Raw genomic sequence first — 25,396 nt, forward strand, 5'->3', positions numbered from 1 at the left:
CTTCCTCTCCATTGTCATACCCTTGAGAGGTCATTTACCAAACCCTTATCTCACCACACCCATGTCTGTGAGAAGGTCCATTTGGTGCTTAGGAAAGCAGTTTGGAAAGGAACCAATATACATTGGTTGATGCTATGGTCAAGTAGCGGAATCCGGTAAGCTAAAGAAGAAATAGGTTCGGCGTAACCTCGTTGGAGCAAGAAGCTTGGAGGGCTTAGGTACTTGGGTAGATTAGGCTTGGAGGATCTTCTGCTGTTCATGTATCCCAACTATATTCTTTAGTAGATTTTATCACCGCTTGGAGGGCGGCGGAGAGGTTTTACGCCAAGGATTTTGGTTTCCTCTTCGATAACACATCGTATGTTGTCCGTGTGTTTGCATCTCTCTTTCCTTTATCTTTGCCTTATATTTACTGTTGTGGATGTGTTTATATTTGGCATAGATTATTTTATCAATTCTATTATAAGCTTGTTATCATATTCCGCACATTAATTTTTTGATATAAAGCTTGAATTGGTATTTTTGTATCTAGGGGTTTAAACGTTCAAGGGTGTTTTATACCCATATTGAACTTTCAAAACTCACTTTGGGGGGGGGGGGGGGGTGACCTCTGATAGTTGTTTATTCTGTTTGAATTTTAATGCCTAGTATCACCCTTCTCCTTTACAGCATATTTGTTTTGGTCGGCAGGCCATCCAGGCTGTTTTCAGGTTGGACAAGGAGGTCGACGGTCAGAGTGTTACTCTGATGTAGGAGCGCGACAAGTTCTTGAAGGCTGCAAGCACCCTTAAGAGATCTGAGGCAGATCTCAAGAAGGTGATCGAAAGTCTGGAGGAGATGATAAAGGACAGAGATAGAGCGGCCTCTGACCTGGCTGCGGCTACGAAGCAAGCCAAGGATCAGACAAAGCGCTTGCAGGATGCTGAGGGCCAGCTGTGGGCTGCCAAAGAGGACGTCACCGATCTGAAGAAAAAGTTGGTTGAGGCGATTGAGGCAAAGGGTATTGCCGAGTATGCCAGGGACGAGGCCGTGAGGGCCAAAGAAGAGGCTTTATTTGCAAGAATATACGCTGAGCGTTCCTTAGAACAGGCGGAGGAGGAGGCATTTGCTGAGGGGGTCGCTAAGACTGAGGCTACCTTCAAGGCTCAAATCCCTGAAATATGCAGGCGCTTTTGTTCCCAGATTTGGAATGAAGCCCTCAACCAAGCGGGAGTTGATGTCTCGTCTGACCTTAGGAGGGCAGAGAGAATATATTATCCTCCCGAAATTCGCGAGGTTACCTCCATTACTTCCGAGGAGGAGTCTGCATTACCCGCGGCAAGTAAAAGTCAGACTAAGACTGCTGAGGACACATCCTCAGCTGACAGACCTTCTGAGGAGGCTGAGCCCCATGGAGCGTTGGAAGGGGCTGAAACCGACAGTCAAGAGGTGCCCCAAGGTAGGGTGAGGCCTCCTGCTGAATCCCGAGCCACCTTTACTGTCCCTTAGATTTCTCCTACCGTGGAAGGTTCCTCTGAAGTAGGCCCTCCGAATCAGGGTTCTTAGGTGTTTCAACATACTCCTCTAGACAAGCTGCCTACTGAGTTGGGGGTGGCGTAGGACACTCTTATTTGTTTTCTTTTTCATTTCATTTTGCTTTTTGGCTTGGCGACATTGTAACGAGAATACATATTTTCTATTTGAAATATATATTCAGTAGCTTACTTTTAGTTTCTTGATTGATGCTTCCTCTTACTTGTTATACTCTAATGTTTTGCTCAATATCTTGGTTCTGTTCTGGACTTAGTCTCGTGGGGCAATCAGCTGTCCCTGAAGCGTGAATCCGAGGACAGTACCACCACTCAGTTCTATCTAACGCTTTTGTTCTTCCGCAAATAGTTAGCTTTTCCATAGGCTTGAGTCCGAGGACCATGCAAGACCTTGGTTTTGTCTAGTACTCAGGTATATTTGAGTGGTTAGTTTTCTCATAGGTTTGGGTCCGAGGACCATGCAAGACCTTGGTTCTGTCTAACACTTCTGTTCTTCTGTAAGTAGCTAGTTTACCCATAGGTTTAAGTCCGAGGACCATGTAAGACCTTGGTTCTGTCTAGTACCGAGGTATATTTGAGTGGTTAGTTTTCCTATAGGTTTAGGTCCGAGGACCATGCAAGACCTTAGTTCTGTCTAACACTTCTGTTCTTCTGTAAGTAGCTAGTTTCCCCATAGATTTGAGTCCGAGGACCATGCAAGACCTTGGTTCTATCTAGTACCCAGGTATATTTGCGTGGTTAGTTTTCCCATAGGTTTGGGTCCAAGGACCATGCAAGACTTTGGTTCTGTCTAACACTTCTGTTCATCTGTAAGTAGCTAGTTTCCCCATAGGTTTGAGTCCGAGGACCATGCAAGACCTTGGTTCTGTCTGGTACCCAGGTATATTTGAGTGGTTAGTTTTTCCATAGGTTTGGGTTTGAGGACCATACAAGACCTTGGTTCTGTCTAACACTTCTGTTCTTTTGTAAGTAGCTAGTTTCCCATAGGTTTGAGTCCGAGGACCATGCAAGACCTTGGTTCTGTCTAGTACCCAGGTATATTTGAGTGGTTAGTTTTTTCATAGGTTTGGGTCCGAGGACCATGCAAGACCTTGGTTCTGTCTAACACTTCTGTTCTTCTGTAAGTAGCTAGTTTCCCCATAGGTTTGAGTCCGAGGACCATGCAAGACCTTGGTTCTGTCTAGTACCCAGGTATATTTGCGTGGTTAGTTTTCCCATAGGTTTGGGTACGAGGACCATGCAAGACCTTGGTTCTGTCTAAAACTTCTGTTCTTCTGTAAGTAGCTAGTTTCCCCATAAGTTTGGATCTGAGGACCATGCAAGACCTTGGTTCTGTCTAGTACCCAGGTATATTTGAGTGGTTAGTTTTCCCATAGGTTTGGGTTCGAGGACTATACAAGACCTTGGTTCTATCTAACACTTCTGTTCTTCTGTAAGTAGCTAGTTTCCCCATAGGTTTGAGTCCGAGGACCATGCAAGACCTTGGTTCTGTTTAGTACCCAGGTATATTTGAGTGGTTAGTTTTCCCATAGGTTTGGCTCCGAGGACCATGCAAGACCTTGTTTCTGTCTAACTCTTCTGTTCTTTTGTAAGTAGCTAGTTTCCTCATAGGTTTAAGTCCGAGGACCATGCAAGACTTTGGTTCTGTCTAGTACCCAGGTATATTTACGTGGTTAGTTTTCCCATAGGTTTGGGTCCAAGGACCATACAAGACCTTGGTTCTGTCTAACACTTCTGTTTTTCTGTAAGTAGCTAGTTTCCCCATAGGTTTGGGTCCGAGGACCATGCAAGACCTTGGTTCTGTCTAGTACCCAGGTATATGCTCTGCTTCGTCGGAAGTGGGCCACCCTGTGGACTTGACCCTTGACCTCTCAATGCCCTGGGCAAGGGTGGTTTGGAATTCTAACCTTACGCGTGGCTGTAATCCCGCCCTCAATTCAAGTTTCTGCCCTCTTCAGTTACAAGGCGTCTCCCGACTATTCGCGTTCCCCGCTTGACGTTTCGATGCACGAGGCGTGCTCTCATTAATATTTTGGTAGATTGATGCAGATCCAACGGTCAATAGCCGCCTTGGAATTTGGTCGCGATTAATGTCGCTGATAATTCTTCACTAATGTTTTGCGTAGATCAATTCTCACCAACTTCCACTCCCTATATAAGGCTATTAGGAAGGAGATGTCTTCCTTCACTTCATGAACCTTCTAACAAAACAGGAAACATGTCCTCCCAACTTTCTAAGCTCCTTCAATAACCTTGTCAGACTTGTGATAAGAGTTTGGAGAAATGGGACAGCCCCGGATGGGAGTGAGGGCGTATAGGCTAAAGGCCCTCCTCCCTCGACCGAGAGCCGCTGCGGCAATAGTCCGTGTCAGACTTCTGGCGTGGCAAAATTTGGGCGTCACCGTGATTGTGCCGTGCAAGGCGGCTAGGAAGAAGGTCCCTGAAGTACATAATACTCTTCTCTGGGGCGCATTCCTACCGGAGGAGACGCGCAAGATTACGTCATGTTTAGTGCCCGAGTGTTGCCGTCTCCAATGGCCAACCGCGGTGGGGCTAGGAGAGAATCAAGGGAACGTTATGAGGAGGGGCCGTCAGGCGCCCATGCGTCTGCTCCTCTCTTGTCGCCGGCACCACAACACTGGTCCAGGAGTTGTTGGTAGCCTTGAAACAGGCCTGCCTCAGCCCCATTCCCTCTAGTTAGCTTTAGGTCAGGCCCGTCTGGGCCTCTGTTTGTAGCCTTAGCTTTAAAACACGCCTGTCTGAGCCTCTGTTTGTATCTTGTATTTCTTTTTCATTTAATAAAATAATGCGATGCTTCATCTCTTTTCCTTTGAATCTTCTACCTTTCTGCAAAAGTTTATTTATTCATTTATTTGTATTTTTTTTTTTTGGTGGCACATCCTCGTTAACCTTCCGTAAACCAGCTATTTAGGAACGATCATCCGTTGCGCTTGTTAGTGCACAAATTCTTCCCACAGACAGCGCCAATTGTAAGGACTCAGTTTGGATTGGACCCAAAAAAAGGATGGGTATCTAGCCCAACAAGCCCAAACAATACATTTTTAGAGAGTGAGATGAAGAATTAGGCTTTAACAGACAGGCAACTCTAAAAACAGGAATTACAACCCTTTGGAGGTCGAGGCATCCAGGCAGCTCCTTAAGGTTGGTCCTCGACACTCATTCGAGGAGCTTCCTTCCTTTCCCCCTTTTCCTTTTTTCCTCCCCCCTTTTTTGTTCTATTGGGTTCTTCTTATATAGCCCCCTCTCTTTCTTCTCTTTCTTCCATCTGTTGATCATCCATGCACCTACCTTCTGACTGTCCATCCCATCAGCTATACTATCAGTACTCAAGTGATTTACAATGACCAAGGTTATCCAGTCTAAGAGTCACATCTCCATTAATGTGGCCAGGGGGTTAGGTGAGCGCATTTATTGTGGAGGTAACAACCTCTCCTAAACTCGGCTCCCCCCCACCACTTGGGGTTAGTCTCGGTCTGTCGAGGATAGGGATATCCTCAGCGAGGGTTCTAAGAGCTTAGGCCTTCATACATCGTTTTCGTACAATACTTCTTCCTCGGCATGGGCCCTGAGCCAGATGTGAAGTGGGCCGAGGTTACCAGGCCCACAAGCCCCACAATATCCTTATTAAATAAAACAAAAGGCAACACAAATTTTTATACACATTTTTTTAATTAAAATTTTGTGTATAGACACTTCACTTCTTCTTTTTTTAATATATTTTAAAAGCACAAGCTAAAAGAATCCAAAACTTATATAAGGAAAATAATAATTATAAAAAAATAAAAATAAAAATAAAACCGAGAATGAAAGAAAGATAAAAACAAAATAAAGAAAAAGACAAAAACTAAGATAAGGAGAAAAACAAAAGTAAAAGAAACCCGAAAACAACAACAGTGGTGTCATAGATAAAAATAAAATAAGGAAAAAGACAAAGTGAGATAATGAAAAAAGAAACATAAATGAAAGCAAAACAAATGAACTGGAATAATAGAAGAGACGAAAGCAAAAACAAAAAACGAAAAAAGGAAGAAAAAAAAAATGCTAATTGGTGGAGAATGACAATTTTTTCAAAAACACATCTTCAAAATAAAAAATAAATAAATTAATAAAAGAAGTTTTGGTGAGCTTGGAGACAAAATAGCCAGGCCCACCATTTTTCTCTTCTCTCTCTCATTCCAACTAAATACCTATCTCACCTATTTTCTTTTTCTTTTTTTTCCATCTTCTATAGACCCATTCCAACCAAACAAACCTGAATGTTTAATTTATTTGACTATTGGCAATAATTTTTCAATTAACTCAGTTTGTCCACAAATTTTTTAAATTGATTTACAATTTTATGAGATTGGGATTTTAGTTAAAGTTTTCTCCCTTCACTCAATATATATATGTGTGTGTGGTCAATTACATTTTAGTCCTTCTTTTGATGATCTGATCTTTTCACAATTTAGTCTATAAGTTTTCAATTATTTTATTTGAACTTAAAAAGTTTGGATTAAAATAAAACTCTTAGGGTTTTGTCCTAATTAATAGATTTTACATTTATTAAAACACTAAATTATCCCTTGTAGTTGATCCAATCACAATTCAGTCTAATCAGGATTTTTTTTTTTTTTTAAAATATAATAATTGTTACAATTTTGTTAGGTCCAAAATATTGAATGTTGGAAACTCATGACAAAAAGGTTGAGTCCGGGTTAGAAATTGCTCAAAGACATCAAAGTTTCGATATGCTCAAGAGGAGGAGTTATGGTTCTTCCACTCATGTCTTTTGCATTCAGGCCTATTTGAATTTGAAACTAGTGACATATTGCGGTTTAAAGTTGACCCTAAAAGTTGAACTAGGAAGTGCAAAAAAACTGTAGGATTTAGCTCCAAATTCTAATAAGAGAAGTATTCTTGATAGGTTTTAACCCTACTTTGTGCACCTATATAAACCACTTATTGTGCAACTTTTAGAGGCAAAAAAGGCAGTTGTAAAGGCAAAAACCCTAAGGGTTTAAGAGATAAACTGTAGTCTTCACCTAGTGAACTAGTGAGTTCAGAAAGAGAAAGAATAAGATTTCACTACAACTTTTGTGTGCCTTCGAGCTATTTACCACCATTGTCTTTGACATCATATTGAAGATCATTGAGGAGTTTTTAGTGAAGCTATTACAAAACCAAGACTACGACAATTAGGGATTTTTATGATGAAGTCAATCATGTAGATTATAGATCAGTGCACACCAAAGAAGGATGCTGAGAAGAGTAGTCCAATTGAGTTGGAGCGAAGCTTGGATCAATCAGTAGGATCTACTATAGGTAGGTACTTTGGGATCGAGTATATTCCCTATACTTGTAACCTCAATCTTTGTTAGTGGATTATTCAAGGAGTGGTGACCTATATATCACCTGTTAGGATTTTTCCTGCAAAGCTTTCACCATTGTGACCATGTTGCCTATGTCAAATTTATTTGTTGCCGCATTAATTGAATGTTGCATAAAGTTAGACTAATTTAATCAACTTAGGCAATTGGTTAATTTAACTAGGGTCACACTTGAACGCAACAAGTTTGACTCTCTAAATTTTGTATTAAAATGGAATAGTCAAGGGTACCTAGTAGAAGAAGGAGTGGAGGGCTTGCACTCATGTGGAAGAATAATGTCTTGCTTAACACCCAAACTGTCTCCCCTAATCATATTGATGCCTATGTTTCTTATCCTGTGCCAGTACCTTGGAGGTTAACGGGGATTATGGCCACCCCGAGGACCAGCAAAAATGTGAAACTTGGCATCTCATGCGTCACCTATACAGTTACACGTCCCTACCATGGTTGTGCATTAGTGACTTTAATGAGATATTGTCCTTGGATGAAAAGAATGGTCGAATACCTAAGCTGTTGGGTCTAATGCAAGCCTTTAGTAGCACACTTCTCCATTGGCGGCTAGTTGACTTAGGCTATAGTGGGAAAATCTTCACGTGGAGAAATGGGAGGCAAGAGCTGGAGTTTGTGGAGGAGAGGTTGGACAGAGCTTGTGTAAATACTGCATGGTCGAAACTCTTCCCTAGAGCACAAGTGGAACATCTTAATGTTGCGTACTCTGACCATGACCCCATTCAACTGAACCTCGACAACTCAAGCCCACAAATTGTTCGTCGGAAACATTTACAACGATTCGAGGAAAAGTGGGTGCCTCATACGGAATGTGAAGACAGAATTAGAACTTCTTGGGCCCAGGTGGTAATGTCAGGAAGTCCGATGTTTCGCTTATTCAAAAAAATAAAGAGATGTCACCTGGACCTTCTTAGCTGGAGCCGAGTCACTTTCGAGGATACAAGAACCAAATTGAATCAAAAGCAGATGGAGTTAGACAAACTCACTCGGGGGGGAGTTCTCCTCAAATTTGGGTAGTATTACGGAGGTAAAAAAAACCATCACTGAGCTTCTACATCATGAGGAGGTCTTTTGGAAACAGCAGTTTAGAGCAGTAGGGCTCCCTACTGGGGATAAGAACACAAAGTTCTTTCACCAGCGAGCAGGCCATAGATGACACCAAAATCATATTGAAGGTTTGTATGATGGGCAGGGAGTTTGGCAAACAGATGAGGGTAGAGTGGCCACTATAGCTGAAGAGTATTACATAGAGTTGTTTACCTCCACTAACCCGATGCACATGGATAGGGTGTTAAACTTTGTAGACCGAGTTGTTATAGAGGGGATGAATGCAACTTTAGCACAACCGTACACTAAGGAAGAGGTTCGTACAACATTGTTTCAGATGCACCCCTCAAAAGCCCCATGACCAAATGGTATGTCTCGTTTTTTCTTTCAAAAGTATTGGCATATTGTAGGGCAGGATGTTACCTCTGCCGTGTTATCTTCTTTACATTCAGGGAGATGCCTTTGTAAAATGAACTTTACTCACATTGTGCTTGTCCCTAAAGTGAATGTCCCCCAGCATATTACTGAATTCCGCCCGATCATCCTAAGTAATGTAGTCTCTAGAATTGTGTCCAAGGTGTTAGCAAACAGGTTGAAAACTATCCTCCCTAATGTTATCTCGGATTCACAGAGTGCTTTTGTACCAAGTAGACTTATTACTGATAATACGACAATGGCATTTGAGATGTTGCATCGAATGCGAAATAGGAGGCAAGGCCGTACTGGGCACATGGTTGTCAAGCTTGATATCAGTAAAGCATATGATCGAGTGGAATGGACTTTCCTTAGACGGATAATGCTCAAGTTGGGGTTATCCGAGTAGTGGGTAGATTTGGCCATGGAAACTGTTTGCACAGCCTCTTACTCCATTCTTATAAATGGAGAGCCAAAAGGTTTCGTCACTCCAACCCGAGGGATAAGGCAAGGGGACCCCCTGTCTCCTTATTTGTTCTTATTATGTGCTGAGGGTCTCTCATCTATGCTTAGGAAAGCCACAGAAAGTAATCAAGTACATGGATTATTGTCTTGTCATGGGGGTGTAAAGATATCTCATATTCTTTTTGCTGATGATACTTTGCTTTTCTGTGAGGCTCGCACCAAGGAGTGCCAAAACCTTTTAGCCATATTGGCAAAATATGAAGCTGCTTCTGGCCAAGCTATCAATAGGCAAAAAACAACTCTCTTCTTTAGCCGGAACACTGCACCTGAAGTTAAGCAAGAGATTCAAGCCTTACTTGGTGCACAAGTGATGAATGACTATGAGAAATATTTGGGACTATTGATGGTAGGGGGGCAATCCAAGGTGTCTACCTTTAAAGGGCTGCTAGAACGTATAACGAATAAGGTAATGGGGTGGAAGGAGAAACATATTTCAAAAGCTGGAAGAGAGGTATTGATCAAGACCATGGCATAGGCTATCCCGACTTATTCTATGAGTCTTTTCAAAATTCCTAAGGCAATATGTGATGGTATAAACTCTGTCTTGGCTAAATATTGGTGGGGTCAATCTCGAAATGAGAAAAAAATTCATTGGATTAACTGGAATAAGCTTTGTTCCCCAAAGAATAAAGGTGGCATTGGATTTCGGGATATTCATGCTTTCAACCTAGCCTTGCTCGCCAAAGAAGCTTGGAGTCTTATCCAGGGTTCCCACTCTCTGTTTTATAGGGTGTATAAAGCTCGATACTTTCCTTCTTGCTCGTTTATGGAAGTTGAATTGGGTAGCAACCCCTCTTTTGTCTAGCACAGCCTCCTTCAAGCAAGAGAGCTCATCACTGCGGGTTCTGCCTGGAAGATTGGTGATGGTGAAACTGTAGGTATAGAAAGCCATAAATGGCTCCCACGGCCTCCTAGTTTCAAGCCTGGAGCTGACAGATCCTTAAAGGTGTGTCATCTGTTTGATGTTGATACCAGACAGTGGAATAGACCTTTGATTCAGTCACTATTCCATGCTTCCACAAGAGATGATATCCTGCGGATTAAGTTGGGGGATGCACGGACACGTGATAAGCTACACTGGATTGAGACAAAGAGTCGAACATTCTCAGTTAAATTCGCCTACCATGTTGCACCTCGTCTTTCCAATGCATCCATGGGGGAGCATTCTCTTACTAACCAGGATAAGTGTTTGTGGAACAAGGTTTGGTCCCTTAATACTCCCCCAAAAGTTTGGAACTTCATTTGGCGGGCTTGCTCTGACATCCTCCTTACCAGAGTCAATCTTCGATGGCGGAAAGTACAGGTTGACCCGAAATGTGGCTTTTGTGGATAGCAGGATGAGACAACAAGCCACGTCCTTTGGGAGTGTCCGTTTGCTCGATGCACTTGGTCCCATGTCCGTGGCAAAATTTAGAAGTCTAACTCCGTAGCTTCTTGTTTTCACCTACTGACTAGGCAGATGATTGGTAGACTTCCGAAGAAAGAGCTGGAAGCGTGGGCCATGATTTCTTGGTCCCTGTGGAATGCTCGCAATAAGTTTCATTTTGAGCAAGTCCGGACTCACCCAGCTGGGATTCACCGTGGAGTGATGGCGTTCCTTAAGGAGTATCAGTGACACATGGCAGCTCTCCAACCTGTTTAGTAGTGATAGTTCACACGTCTTCTTTTTTAGTTTTTTATCGTGTTTGTTTTTTTCTTTTTCTGAGCCCAGTAGCTATCATTGCCTTTGCGTAGGCTATTTTGCTTCTGACACTCTTCTTATTGAGTAGTTTGTACTATTTGTGTTTATTTAATATAATTTTATCGCCTTTGGTAAAAAAAAAAAAGGGGGTACTTCAAAAGGGAACTTAACGATTTTATTTTAATCCAAAACTTAAGGGTTAAATGTAACAATTGAAAATTTATAAATTAAATTATGGTAGTGTTAACCACAAGATGGTGAATTGTGATTTTTCTTTATAAATTTTGGCTAATTTTTTCAAATATAGTATTCTTCAAACTTATAATTAGTTTACAAAGTAATAAATAAAAATTAATTTTTTGTGAGAATAGTAATCTTCTCCTAAACTAGAAGAATAAGTTTATATTAGTAACATTCAAAACTATGGGAAAAGTGTTGGGAAATTTAGTAATTAACCAACTTGATTAGTTTAAACTAATTAGGTGAAATTCCAATTTAACATGTGATGTACATAACTATATATGGTTATGAAGAAAAAACTCCGACAGAAAAAAATTGTTTCGATAGTTTGTAGCTTACCACGAAACTATAGAATTCACTAAGTAAAATACAAGTTGTTACAATACAAGACTATCCTCAATCCACGTATTGCTACCTATAGTAGAAACTTACACAGGTGACGGTATGCAGCTCCAACCATGTTGGACTATTTTACTTATGAATCTCTTTAATGTACAAATACCTAATCGATGTCTAACCTTGTAGGAACAACTTGATTAAAGTAGGTTTTTGATGTAGTAACCTCACTTGAGGCAGTTCTTTTTTTTTTCTTTTTCTTTTTCTTTTTCTTTTTTTAATGTATATAGGACTTGAGGCACTTCTTGATCTTCAATAAGGTGTCAGAGAGTTCACTTGGTACAAACCTTTGGAGCCAAACGTCGCAACAAGAGCTCATTTTCAATGAGTGTTTTCATGCTTACGATGACCTAATATGACTTTGAATAAGCTCTAGACCCCTAGTACACAGTTCCTTGGGTCCTTTGGTTATTATGGATTGCTAATTGAGAAATTAGTTTACTCAAGTCTCGAAAGGGTTTTCCTAAAAAAAAAAAAAAAGAGTCTCAAATTATAGTTGTGAAATCCGAACTGGACCAGACGATCCAACCCGGTTACCCGTGACCCGAGCTCCAATCTGGTTCTTTAGTGAGTGAAAACCAGTTCTGAAATTAATTAGAACCAGCGACCTCCTAGGATTTCTGGACCTTTGTCCAACATGCTAACCACTGAACCACTAGGCTTCCTTGTGTTCTTCTTGAAACTTATATTTTATTTATTTTAATTCTACAAGATTAATAGTTTTGGATTTAATTTTATCACTATTTACTTAATAGTATTTTCTTTTTCTTTTTTTTGGTTCAAGAATTATTCTTTCACATCAATAAATATGAATATGAAAATTGTAAATTTATGTTAAAAATGATGTTATTTTAAATTAAAATGCATTTTTTATTTGAAAGAATAACAAATAAAATTTTTTAAAGCTTGTTTATATTTACTATTTTCTATTCACTTTATAAAAATATCGAAAATACATTTGAAAGTTGTTTTAATTGCTTAATATTTTTTAAAGGGTAAATTTTCATATTTTTACACATTTAATACATTTATTTGTATTTTAATTAATATTAAATTAATTTTGACGTCATCACGGTTCGACCTTGGTTGGACCTCGGTCCGACCTTAAAAACCTTGAACCTCTCCCTTTTTCGGTTCTTTGAATGGTCCGAGTTTGAAAATCTTGGTCTCAATAGGGTGACTAAAGTTGAGCAAAGAATTTAGCTTTAATGAGTCTCAACCGATTGAGCTGTAGTCGAGGCAACATAAACTTCAACTTCGGAGCAATTTTTTGTGTTTTCAACATAATTCTTCAAACACTAATCACGACCCTAAAACTTACAATTTAATTATAACATTTGAAACAAAGCTTTGGAAATGGGTTTGCCAACAAATACATTTGACCCTACAGAGAGTTTGTCAGAACGGTGTGATTGCGAACTAACTTTCCTCTCTCTCTACGATCTTCGAATGTTTGATGGTAGCAACAAATGCTATTGAGTATTGACCATCATGGTACGTGGAAGGATGGACCGAGGACTTTCACATTAAATGCTTTTCCTTTTTTGTTTTTTAAGAAATTTCCAATTTATTACTTTAGAATTGTTTTTTTTTTTTTTTTTTTTTTTTTTTTGCAATTAAGGAAAGAAACTCAAGGCCTACGGTAACCAAACGTATAGTAGGCTAAAATCAAGAGAAGTATAAGGGCGAATGAGTTAGGAAGGGAAAGGATATGGTGTTGGTGATGCGTGTTAATAGCTTAATGCTTATTTTTATACTTTGCTGGAAGAGTGTAAAAGGTGCTGGTTGAGCGAATAGATGGAGGGAGTTTTTTCATAGTGAAGATTAAATATTATCTTGTTGTTTCATACAAGCCCTTTACGGTGGTTGATGATCTACTTTTGCTGAATGTATGTATTGCTAATGCTGACGGAACATCAAAAGCCTTTCCTATGGGCAGCTGTGGACCTGTGTTGGGCTTAGGAGTTGGTGGCATTTTGGATATGTTTGAGAATAGCTTATTTAGCTTTTTTTTTTTTTTTTTGTTAAAAGTGTAAAAAAAATAAATAAAATTAGCTAAATAATACAATAGAACTCATGAATAGTACCAAAAAAAAACTAAAAACTCAAATAAGCTGAACGTATTATTCATCTAATTTTTGCTGAATGTATGTATTGCTAATGCTGACGGAACATCAAAAGCCTTTCCTATGGGCAGCTATGGACCTGTGTTTGGGCTTAGGAGTTGGTTGCATTTTGGATATGATTGGAAATAGTTTATTTAGATAAAATTAAAAATAATAAAAAATTGTTAAAGTGTAAAAAAATAAATTAAAAAAATTAGCTGAATAATACAATAGAACTCATGAATAGTACTAAAAAGAAGCTAAAAACTCAAATAAGCTGAAGCTTGTAGCTCATCCCAAATAGACTCTTTAATTGCTCATGGTTTTGGAGGCTCAGCTGTAAAAGAGAAGAAAGCTTTATAACTCAATGGAAAAAATTCACGAATGCCCTAAAAATATTGATTTATGAAATATTTTTAAAAACCTTTTACGATAAAAGAAAAAATAATAATTAACTTTTTTGGCAATTTTTTATATTTTTCATAAAATTGATATTAAATTTTTTTTAAAATTGTCAATTTACAAATGCTGTAAGAGCACTGTTAAGTTAACACTAACTTAATTATAGCCGTGATTGATGTTTCCAAGGAGAAGTCCAAATTGTATTAAAAAAAAAAACTGTAAAAGAAAGGAGTTGTATTGTAACTATTGTTACTCAATCGGCTAATTATAAGGCAAAACAACAATTGCTGATAATTAGAGAAAATTGAGGCCAAAATTTAAGGAAAGCCTGCAGACTCAGTTGGAATGAAATTCTTTTTTTTTTTCGTATTTCTTCATGGGCTTGGGCTATGGACTGTACCTTCTTTTCTTTTTTGCTGATGGAATGGACTGTACTTTTATGAAAGATATTTAAATCATCCTAACATTCTTTAGACTATTTGCCTGACGTTGGCCGGTAGGCTGTATCATCCGGGGTAGAAATTATAAGGTATTCACGGTTGATAAGTAACGGAGTCTATCATTTTACTAAAAGATTTTTATTTGTCTAAAATTACTGAGTTAAAAATTTTTTTTAAACAGAAATTGATTATTGACTCAGTAATTTTAAACAAATGAGAATCTTTTAGTAGAATAGTGGACAAGTAACGTGATCCATCAGAAGACCGTATAATTTCCCCATCCATGAGTTGAGTTAGGCTCATAAGCCTAAGGCATTGGGAAAAAATATAATAATAATAATAATAATAATAAGAGATTTACTAACATGTGCGGCATATTTTAATAAACTATTTTAGGAAACTTTTTATAGAAAAACAAAAATAATTAACTGTTTTGACGGTTTTTTCAATTTCTAATAAAAACTTTCTCAAAATGAATGGTTAACGTGTGCCCTTATGGCACACATTAACTGGACCATAATAATAATAATAATAATAAATGAAAAGAAAAATGCTCTTAATAGAAAATTATTAGATATTCTCAAAATATGAAAAAATGGTATTTTCCTCATATCATATTCATAATAGACTTAATTACGAATGAATTTAATAAATGAACCCCAATATAAATAGGAAAGAAATGAATTCTCCCGGACTTTAAAAATATTTAAAAATTACTCCTTTTATCTTAAAAAAAAAAAAAAAAATACTACTCAACAACAAGCGCGTAGTCAAGTTCGTGAGCTCATGGTGGACATTGGAACGCGTAGAAGAACCCAAGGTTAGGTCCTACCTCTGCTTCACACGCCGCGATATAACTGCTGTTCTTGTACAATCTTTAGGTATAGGTATAGCCCTTCATGCTTTATTATTTTCCAAGCAATTGTGCTATGCTACGTCAACTCATTAAATATCCAATACTAACAGGAAAGTTGACAGAACAAAGTTTCACCTTTATTTATTTATTTATTTATTTTTTGAGGATCTAGTTAAAAAAAAAAAAAAAATACTACTCAACAACAAGCGCGTAGTCAAGTTCGTGAGCTCATGGTGGACATTGGAACGCGTAGAAGAACCCAAGGTTAGGTCCTACCTCTGCTTCACACGCCGCGATATAACTGCTGTTCTTGTACAATCTTTAGGTATAGGTATAGCCCTTCATGCTTTATTATTTTCCAAGCAATTGTGCTATGCTACGTCAACTCATTAAATATCCAATACTAACAGGAAAGTTGACAGAACAAAGTTTCACCTTTATTTATTTATTTATTTATTTTTTGAGGATCTAGTTTCACCTTAATTTCTACACAACTGAGTGAGCGAGAGAGAGAAAATCACTCAAAATCAGTTTGTGCTTCATTTATGACACCCAAAATGTTGTTGGCTTGGTCAAGATGTTGTCTAGATTAAAATATGACATCAATTGACATCCATCACATTCACATTCAGCTGTTGGCTGAGATGGTCCTCCAGCCAACAAAAGCTTACTTTTTTTTTTTTTTTTTTTTAAGGTTAGAAATAAGGTTTAAAGTTAACTTTTTTTACTTTGAATCTCAAGTCTTACTTGATATTACACGTTAAGGTGGCGTTTGGTACGGGGGAATCCACATTACTCCTGGCATCTAGATTTCTAGGAATGTAGCTATTCCTATGTTTGGTTTCATTGGAAATTTCTTTAAGATTCTTAGGAATGTGAGATGATAGTGTTTCCTTTAAGCTTGGGAATCTGGATTCCCACCTGTTTTAAAGGGAATCCACATTCCCACTGAGAGGGGTTTAAGGGGGGAATCCAGATTCCCCTGGCATCTGTTTTTTTTTTTTTTTTTTTAACGTTAGACATGAGGTTAATCTTTAAACTTTTTTTTACTTTGAATCTTAAGTCATTACTTGGTATTACACGTCACATAAATATATTGCATTCACTTGTTGAAGCTTACTTTTTAACTTTTCTTATGTAAGGAGGACAAAGACAGAGAGTTAACTTTTTTATTTCGAATCCCATGTATCTTGGATGATAGTTACACCAGATCTCAATTCGTATATAAATGCTTACCCAATTACGCAAAGACAAAGGAAACCGCTTGAATTGATTTGTATGCTAGTAGTTGGCAGAATGGCGAATTAAATAATCATGCTACCTAATACTATTGCTTTCCCCACGTTAAAGGCAAACTTGATTTGAAATTCAAGTGCCGACTGCCGAAGTGACAATAACTAGGTTCCTTCTCGATCTAAACTTAAAGAGAATTCATCTGCTCTAAAAATGAATGTTTTCTTCTTTTTGCCGGATAACAAGCACGTCTCACATGCGTGAGATCAAAGCCAAGGAACATTGATACAATAACCAGGAATGTGTCTTATACAAAACGTCTAAAAAATAAATTAAATGTACAATAAAAAACCATACCTCATTAAATTGAAGTCATTAGTTGGACTATAGCTTTTCTCCTCTCTCTCTCTCTCTCTCTCTCTCTCTCTCTCTTTTGAACTAAAGAGACCCAGTTACCCACTTATTAAAATAAATAAATAAATAAGCCACCTTAGGAAAATGAAAGAAGAGTCTTAAGAATTATAAAAAAAAATATAAAAAAATGTAGATTTGAATTAGTTCAACTTGTGACTAAAGTTTATAATATTTGAATAAAAGATTTAGAATTCAATTCCCACATACACCAAAAACCGATTAATTTCTTGATTTGATGATAAATAACACAATCATAAAAAATAGATATCATACTTTGAAACCTTATTTATTACAAAAAAAAAAAAAAAAAAAAAAACTATTATAAAAAATATTGCGAAAATATTTGCGTGTACAGCATTGCAGCAATTGCTCATAAGTAAAGATGTTCCCTTTCTCGCAGAGAAGTAAACATGCTTTCGTGCGTTTAGGGCTACCATTTTGTCATGGATAAGACCTCCACATCTTGTTTTTTTCCTTTTTCTTTTATAAGTTTTTTGCTGGATAGCCTCCACGTCATGTTGACGAGTCAAAAATACTACTAGATCACAAGAACACGATTTCTTGCTTGCTTAACTGAACAATTCCACCTTTTAAAGTTATTTACAAGTACACCAAAAATGAATATTTGACTTCCTTTATAATTCAATGGCGAGAATAACTGAATAAGTGAATGAGGGGAGAGGAAAGAGTAATTGAGCGGACAGGGATGTGGCTTTATAATAAGTGAATGAGGGGAGAGGAAAGAGTAATTGAGCGGACAGGGATGTGGCTTTATACTCCCCTGTTTGGATGATTTTTTTTAGAGGGGGTCTTGTTAATGTTAAGGATTGCAGGTGTGTTTGTTTAAAAGTAAAATACGGTGGATGAAAAAATTTAGAAAGAAAATGGGAAGAAAAACTTTTTTGATTGTGTTTGGTTAGGTGAGGAGGAAGGAAAATAAATAGTGGAGTCTAGGTATTTTCTCCCCAGGCCTATCAAAAAGCTTTCTCTTTAAAATGGAGAAAAAACTGAAAAAAAGAAAATGAGGCTGCTTAATGGACAAAAATGCCCATATCCAATTCTTTTTTTTTTCTTGGACGATGCCCTTTTTCTTTTCTTTCTTTTTGGGCAATGGGTGTGATAGATTTTTTTTTTCCTCTTTTTTTTTGGGTTTAACTAGACATGATTTTTATTTTTTAATAAATTGGATGATTGCTTTTTTTTTTTTTTTGGTCACTTTTTTGTATTAATTGGTCATCATTTTTTAATAAGGGTGTATGAGTAAATTTATACAAACTTAATTTTTCCACTCCTGAACTTTTTCACTCTCAACCAAACAGAAATAATAGAAATTAAAATATTTTTTTATCCTCTCACCATTTTCTATCCTCCCACTTTTTCACCCCTCCAACCCAACAGACCCTTAGGACACATGTTAAATATTAATAGATGCTCAACTATGAGCTGCAAGCCTACAATTCATACTCATTAAAAAATAAAGTACATATGTTAATGATTCATTGACTTACATGCACAAATTTTTCTCTAAAATAAAAAAAAATACACAGATTCATTGTGGTTGTGTGTACATTTTTTGATATGTGTACAATTTGACTTTATTTTTTGAAAAATATATAAAAACATTAGATGTTGTTTCTCCCAAAAAAAAAAGATTAAAAAGTATTAAATGTATTTTAATCATTGACCTTGAGACATTCGTTAATAAAATCATTTTTTAAAAGTGGACAATGATTGGAATATATGTCTTACTAGGGTTTTAATAATAATAATATATATATATATATATATAATAATATTCAATAGTATAATAATTGGAGATGAGAATTTGAACCATGATTCTCCTAATAAAGGAAATGAGACTATGCCACACAGGGGCGTAGCCATGTACAAGGGTAGGGGGCCATGCAAACCCCCCCCCCCCCCCCAACGCACCACAAATTTTGAATTTTTTTTTAAATATATATAATTATTTTAATGTTTTCAAAACTTAGCCTACAAAAAAGGAATCCCCCAATATTTAAATTAGTTCAATGATGCTCTTGAAAAAAATAATTAGTTTAATAGTTATAAAGACATAACTTTATTTTTTTGTAATTCTTTTTTTTATTGTAAAATGTCTTCTTATATCTGTTAAATATTTAATAAAGTTTGGCAAGAGACATGTTTGAATCTATCTTTTTCAACTTGTTATGTGGTGATTAACAAGTCATCGACTCATTAAAAAAATCTTGTAACTAAAACTACACATGAAATGTCTCTTTAGTTGCCACATAATGGGTTAGAGTAAGATAGTTTCAAATATGTTTGAAGTCTAACTTATTTCTCCAAATTTTGGATCATTCATGTTTTTGAAAATTTCATTAGTTCAATTAAGAGATTTTTTATTTACTTTAGTATAAAATTTGATAATTTGTATTGAAAATGAAACTTTTTAAGAATTTCACTATGAAAATGGTAAAAATAAATTTTATTTATGAAATATCACCATCAAACATAATTTTGATTGAAACTACTAAGCTCTTTTTTCTTTTTTGGGTGTGTGTGTATATGTGTGTGTGCGCGTGTGTATAACTTATCAAATAAAAAAGTAAGTGTGTGTGTGTGTGTGTGTGTGTGTGTGTGTGTGTTGGGGAGGGGGGAGGGGGTTGTCTTGATAAATATATTAGTGCTGCAACTTGCCCCCCCCCCCCCAAACAAAAATTCCTAGCTCCGCCCCTGGTGCCACAAGACTACCCGTCTCTTGTCTCTTGCTAGTTACAAAATAAGAAAAAAGGAAACACAGATATATAATGGAAGAAAGTTATTTTGTACTCACTGATTTGCATCTCTAATATAGCAAAAGATAGATGAACAACGAATAATGGGGTGCCAAAATAACAATAAATATAAAAATTGAACATTTTAAAAGTGTTACACAAGAAATATGAAGAGTTTTCGAGGCTAACCATATACCTTTTAAAAATTTTAGGTAAATTTAAGGTAAAAATCTAATATTTGAAGACTTTGGGAGGGTCATGGCTCCCTCCAAACCATCAATGTAGTTCCGCCTCTGATTACATATGTAAGTGTCATATGATGGAATAGACGAAGATCATTTCATTTAAAAAGAAGAAGAAAAAAGAACCTTTTATTTTTTGTAATCCAGGAGAGAGCTGTCTCTTTACATTTTGCAGAGGTTCATTACACTTCTCACATGCCTTTCCTATTCATCCATTTCTTTGATGGCGCTATTCTTCAATGTCTAGAATTGATATCGAAATTGTAGGGATGAAATTAATAATCTTAATCTATAGGTTAGAGATGAAATAGAAATCAGACACATAATTTACCAATAAAAAATTCGGTGCCCTTATTGATAATAATAATAATAATTATTATTATTATCCCGTCGTTATCATCATTCTCATCATTATGATTCATTGCAGGAGCAGTGTTATGTTCAAGCCAGGGGATTCAAATGAACCCCTGACTTGTCCAAAATATATATATATATATATATTTCAAAATTTTGTTTTGACCCCCTCAAATAAAAATTTGAACACCTTGTCCCTAACTTTTATTTAAACCCAACTAAAATAAATTTGAATATGATCATTTGAATATTACTTTCACAATATTTTCACAATAAATATAATGTGACTAGTTATAACTGGTTTATTTAGATCCATAATTGACATTGTTTTTTATCTACCTTCAAAAACTTGCCACCTAGATTCTGTTATAAATTTTTTTGTGAAAGTATATTGTGTATTTAATTTTTTAAAAAATAATAAAAAAATGTTTCAAAATCTTGCTCCTTCGTTTAAAAATAAATAAATCTTCTCTCTAGGACTCTGGCTTATTTTACTGTTGACAGCAGTAGAATAAAAGCTGTTTTTCCCTGCATTTTTCTTCTTCATAAGCAAAAAATTACACCACTATTAAAACCAACATATCTCTATCTACATATGTGATTCTTTCCTCATTCTCCTTATCTCTCTTTCTCTCTTCTATATTTTCTTAGTTTTTCTCTTAGTTATATATATATATATATATAAGTTTTTCTCTTTGTTTTATATCTCTATCTACATATGTGATTCTTTCCTCATTCTCCTTATCTCTCTTTCTCTCTTCTATATTTTCTTAGTTTTTCTCTTAGTTATATATATATATATATATAAGTTTTTCTCTTTGTTTGATCAAATAGTTTGATAAACTTTATATATTTCCAAATCCAAGAAGTTTTTTAGTATTTGCTCAAATTCTAAGAGAATGACCACGTTTATGATTAAAATGTCATACACTTCAAAAACAAAAACTTATATTAGTTACTATTTTTTTTCTTAGTTTCACATTTACTTCTAGTCCTCCTAGGTGTGTTACTATTTTTCTTTATCATATATTTTTATTTGATTGATATTACATATAAATATAATAGGTTATTATTAATTTGACAAAAATGTATGATTAATTATTTAATTATATTTGTTTATGCATTCAATTGTTATTGTCTTACCGATATATCTTTAAATTATTAAAAACTTTTTAGACTATTATACAATATAGTTGTATTGTATACTAAATTGTATTTAGAATACTATTTTAAATTATTACATATAATATGGAAGTTGCATGGACAAGATATATATATATATATATATCATTTTATTTTTTACTTGCACTCCATAACAAATGTCTAGCTCCGTCATTGCTGACCCTTTAGAAAAAAATCTTAGAGTTGCTACTTTTCCATAGCCAACATTAATCTTGCTGATTTCGTGCATCATGCATTGAGTGGATTTAGAAGCAAGCAGCATGTGTCTCTCAAAGAAAAAAGAAAAGTGGAAGCGACGTCTTTGATCACTTCAATTTTAATTTATGACGCCAGGAATTGGTGCACCAAAATGAGGTCATATCAAGGAATGTGTGTGTGTGTGTGTACATATATATATATATATATATATGTTTCATCAAAAATAAAATAATGTAAAGCATGCATCTGTTGCGTCGCTATTAACAATTGGATAATAATCGTCAAATATGCTTTTTAAAAAGTCAATGATGATGCATTGGTTGTATTAAGTATAAAAGCACTTGTGTAGAGGAGGAATGGCTTCTTTTATGGAGGTAGGTGTCCATAATATCATATGATTAAATTGCAAATGGCTTATCAATATATATAGAAAAAGATAAATAAATTGCTTATGGCGTGGTGCGCGTGAAAAGTGAAAATAATATGCCACATGATCCAAGCTCTATCGGGTTTCAAAATAAAAATAAAATAATTAAAATCGCATGATTTTTTTTTTTTAATAAGAATACCATATATCAACCTGCACTCACTTTAGCTTAATACGCCAAAGGTGTAAGCGATTATGTAACTTAGATAGAGGAAAATCATAGTATGTTTGAGTCTGCATTGGCTCAAGATGTATTGAATTTATTTTCTTCTTAAAATCGTATGAATTGATCAAACATCGAAGTGTTCGATGGTTGTTTTATTATTTTTTTATTATTTTTTTAAGAAATATAGTTAGAAGAGAGAAAGATGAGTTCCTAAAAAAATGGATGTGTGTATGTATATGTATGTGTGTGTTGGGGTTAAGTCAGGGACAGAACTAGAATTCTAACTCGGGGGGCCAAGGTTCTTTGTTTGAGAATTTTCAAATTTTGGAATATCAATATTAGAGGTTGTCAATGTTACATCATTGATATATGTTTTTGACTTCTTTGTATTTTTTCTAATGATATAAAAGAATCAAACATTATAGTTGATAATCTACAAATCAAAGGGAAGTATCTTAATTGGCACTTGCTGATATTTTCAATGTCCAAAAATTGGTGAGATAGAATAATATGTGAGATTTTTTCTTATCAAAAATTGCAATTTGAAGAAATAGTAATATGTAGCTACACTGCATTATCAACTTGCCTACTTTCATATAATAATGGACAAAATGTTTGATTAGGTGTCTATTTGAGAACAATTCATTTAATTGAAACTAAAAACTGTTTGTTGAAAATACTGTAGATAAAGCTAAAAAATAGCTGAAATAGTACAATAGACTTATAAATAGTAATATTTGAGAACAATTCATCAACTTGCCTACAGGCTTGGACAACTTTCATATAATAATGGACAAAAAGTTTGACTAAGTGTCTATTTGAGAACAATTCATTTAATTGAAACTAAAAACTTTTTGCTGAAAATATTGTAGATAAAGCTAAAAAATAGCTGAAATAATATAATAAGACCCATAAATAGTAGCAAAAATAAGCTGAATAGTAAAAAAAAAACTAATTTTCTAAGCTAAAAAATATTATTTTTACTAACTTATTTTACTATTTAACTTATTTTTGCTACTATTCACGGGTCTCACTGCATTATTTGGTACTATTTATGGGTTCCATTGTACTATTTCATCTAACTTTTATATTTATTTACAGTATTTTCAGTAAGAAATTTTCAATTTCAACAAAATAAACGGATCTCAAACGGACCCTAAATCAATATACTCAAGTTAAGTTATATAATAACATCTCAATAAACTCACAATTAAGTTGAATTTTCAAATGGGTATTAAAATAGAATGAGTGTGGTTGTGCCTAACTAATGTGTGGAGTAGTCAATGGTGTGGGATGTTACTCGATGGCGGTGGAGTGGAGTCATGGTGGAAAAGATAAGAGTTAAGAGAGGTAGAGTTAATTGGGTAAAGTTATTGGGGTTATGTGATTTATTTTGCTAGAGATTTATGATTTGTAATTGTTTTGTTGGTAGTATTTTATTATTGTTTAGCCCTAATTTATCATTTGTTTGTTGGAATTTTGTTTATTTTAAGGATTTTCTTGTTATCCTAGTTATTGTCCAAATGATTTTCTTTTTATTTGCATAGGACATCTGGGTAATTATAGATAAATATGTTTTGGATTTCATGGGTATTTGAAAAGCTTTTGGGTGAGGAGGTTAAGATATAAATTTTACTGCCAAATGTTAGAACTTATAAGAAATACATATGTTATTCTCAATTTTGTCAAAACTTTTGGGGTTAAGTTACATTTTGGTGTAGCTATAAGCTATAAGTTTCATCACTCAATATTTTTTTAATGAATGCAAATTTTAACAAATCTTTCATTGGGGCCCAGTTGGGGCATGGCCCCCCTGGGCCCCAACGTGAGTTTGTCTCTGATTTAAGTTATATTTGATGTATCATTAAGCTATAAGTTTCACCGCTCAATATTTTTTTAATGAATGCAAATTTTAACAAATCTTTCATTGGACAAGATTTCTTTTTATACTCTACATGCTTATAAAATTTTAAGACGATATGAGATTAATAACTATGTCATTGACCAAATCATTAAATTTTAAGTTTTTGTATTTAAAAGTGTGCATATAAAATGAATTTCTAGATTGAATAGTAAATAGTATCTGTTAGGACATATGTGATTCATATTAGGAAGATATGTCAATATTTATGTAGTTGGCTAATCTTTTGACAAAACGTACTTTACTTGTAACTGGATAGATTTAGGATGTGTTTAATGCTTTAAGAAACATATTGTTTAAGTCTAGTATTAAATCCATGAAGATTGGACCAAGAAACAAGTGAAGAAGAGCTATTCATTAAAGTTAGATAGATAGCTCGACACCTGCGGACAAGTAGTTCGACAGCTACTCGACAGATAGTTATCTATTGAGATTTAATGAATGAAGCTCAACAGATTCTCGATCGATCAAGGTATCTATCGAGGTTATGGGAATTCAGATTTCCAGATCTGATTTTCGGCCCAAGTTTATGTATTTGTGTAGGGTTTTTTTTCTTACAATTCTAGACATATATAAGGCTTATTTTAGAGGTCGTCACACAAGAGAATACAAGGAGAACATATGCAAAAGGTGACCAATGCCTTATTCTCTCTGAAAGAAGTTACTGCATCTTTGCGCCTTAAGGTTTTGTAACCAAGTGCTTCTTGATCTTCATTGTTGATGAAGTGAAAAACTTTGCAGCCAACAATCTTCTTCTAGTTGATGATTAAGTCGCATACTGGGATCCGCGCAATTAGTTAGTCACGTACTGAGATTCGTGCATCAAAGGGTGGTGTTCATATATTGAAGAGTTCAGAAGTTTTGAAGCGGTAGAAGGTTTCTACTGTGAGTTCATCTGCAGGGATTGTTAAGTCTAGGGACAAAAGTTTTGTACTAGATCTAAAACTTCTCTTTACTATAGTGGATTACTTTTCGGGAAGGTTTTCCCCCAGGTTTTTTTACAGTGAAACTAGTTAATTTCATTGATTTTCCTGAGTCATCATATCTTGTCTTATTTACTTTTCCGCTACATTCATTATTAATATGATATTGAAGTTTGTTTGTTTTAACAAGTTTTATTCATAATAAATCTAATTAACAAATTAAATTTAAAACTTGTTAATTATATCAACCGGGGTTTAAACATGCCAATAGTATCCAATTGGCATGTTTCATGGTATGTGTATTTATACTATTATTCAAAGGGCTTCGTAGTCTTGGAAGTCTTGAATGTCAAAAAATGACTTCTAAGCTGTTTTCAAGCTATAACCTTTAAGTTTTTGATATCCCAAATTATCCCCTACCTACTCAGTTACAGGTTTTCAATTAAGGGGATAAATTCGCAAAATAAATTCTCACAACTTAAAACCTTACATTAAACCCACATAATTAGCCATCTCTCTTTTATTTTCACTTTTTAAGTGCTCTCT

Source organism: Quercus suber, unplaced genomic scaffold (assembly GCF_002906115.3).
Source record: "Quercus suber isolate HL8 unplaced genomic scaffold, Cork oak 2.0 scaffold_260, whole genome shotgun sequence".
Classification (NCBI taxonomy): domain Eukaryota; kingdom Viridiplantae; phylum Streptophyta; class Magnoliopsida; order Fagales; family Fagaceae; genus Quercus; species Quercus suber.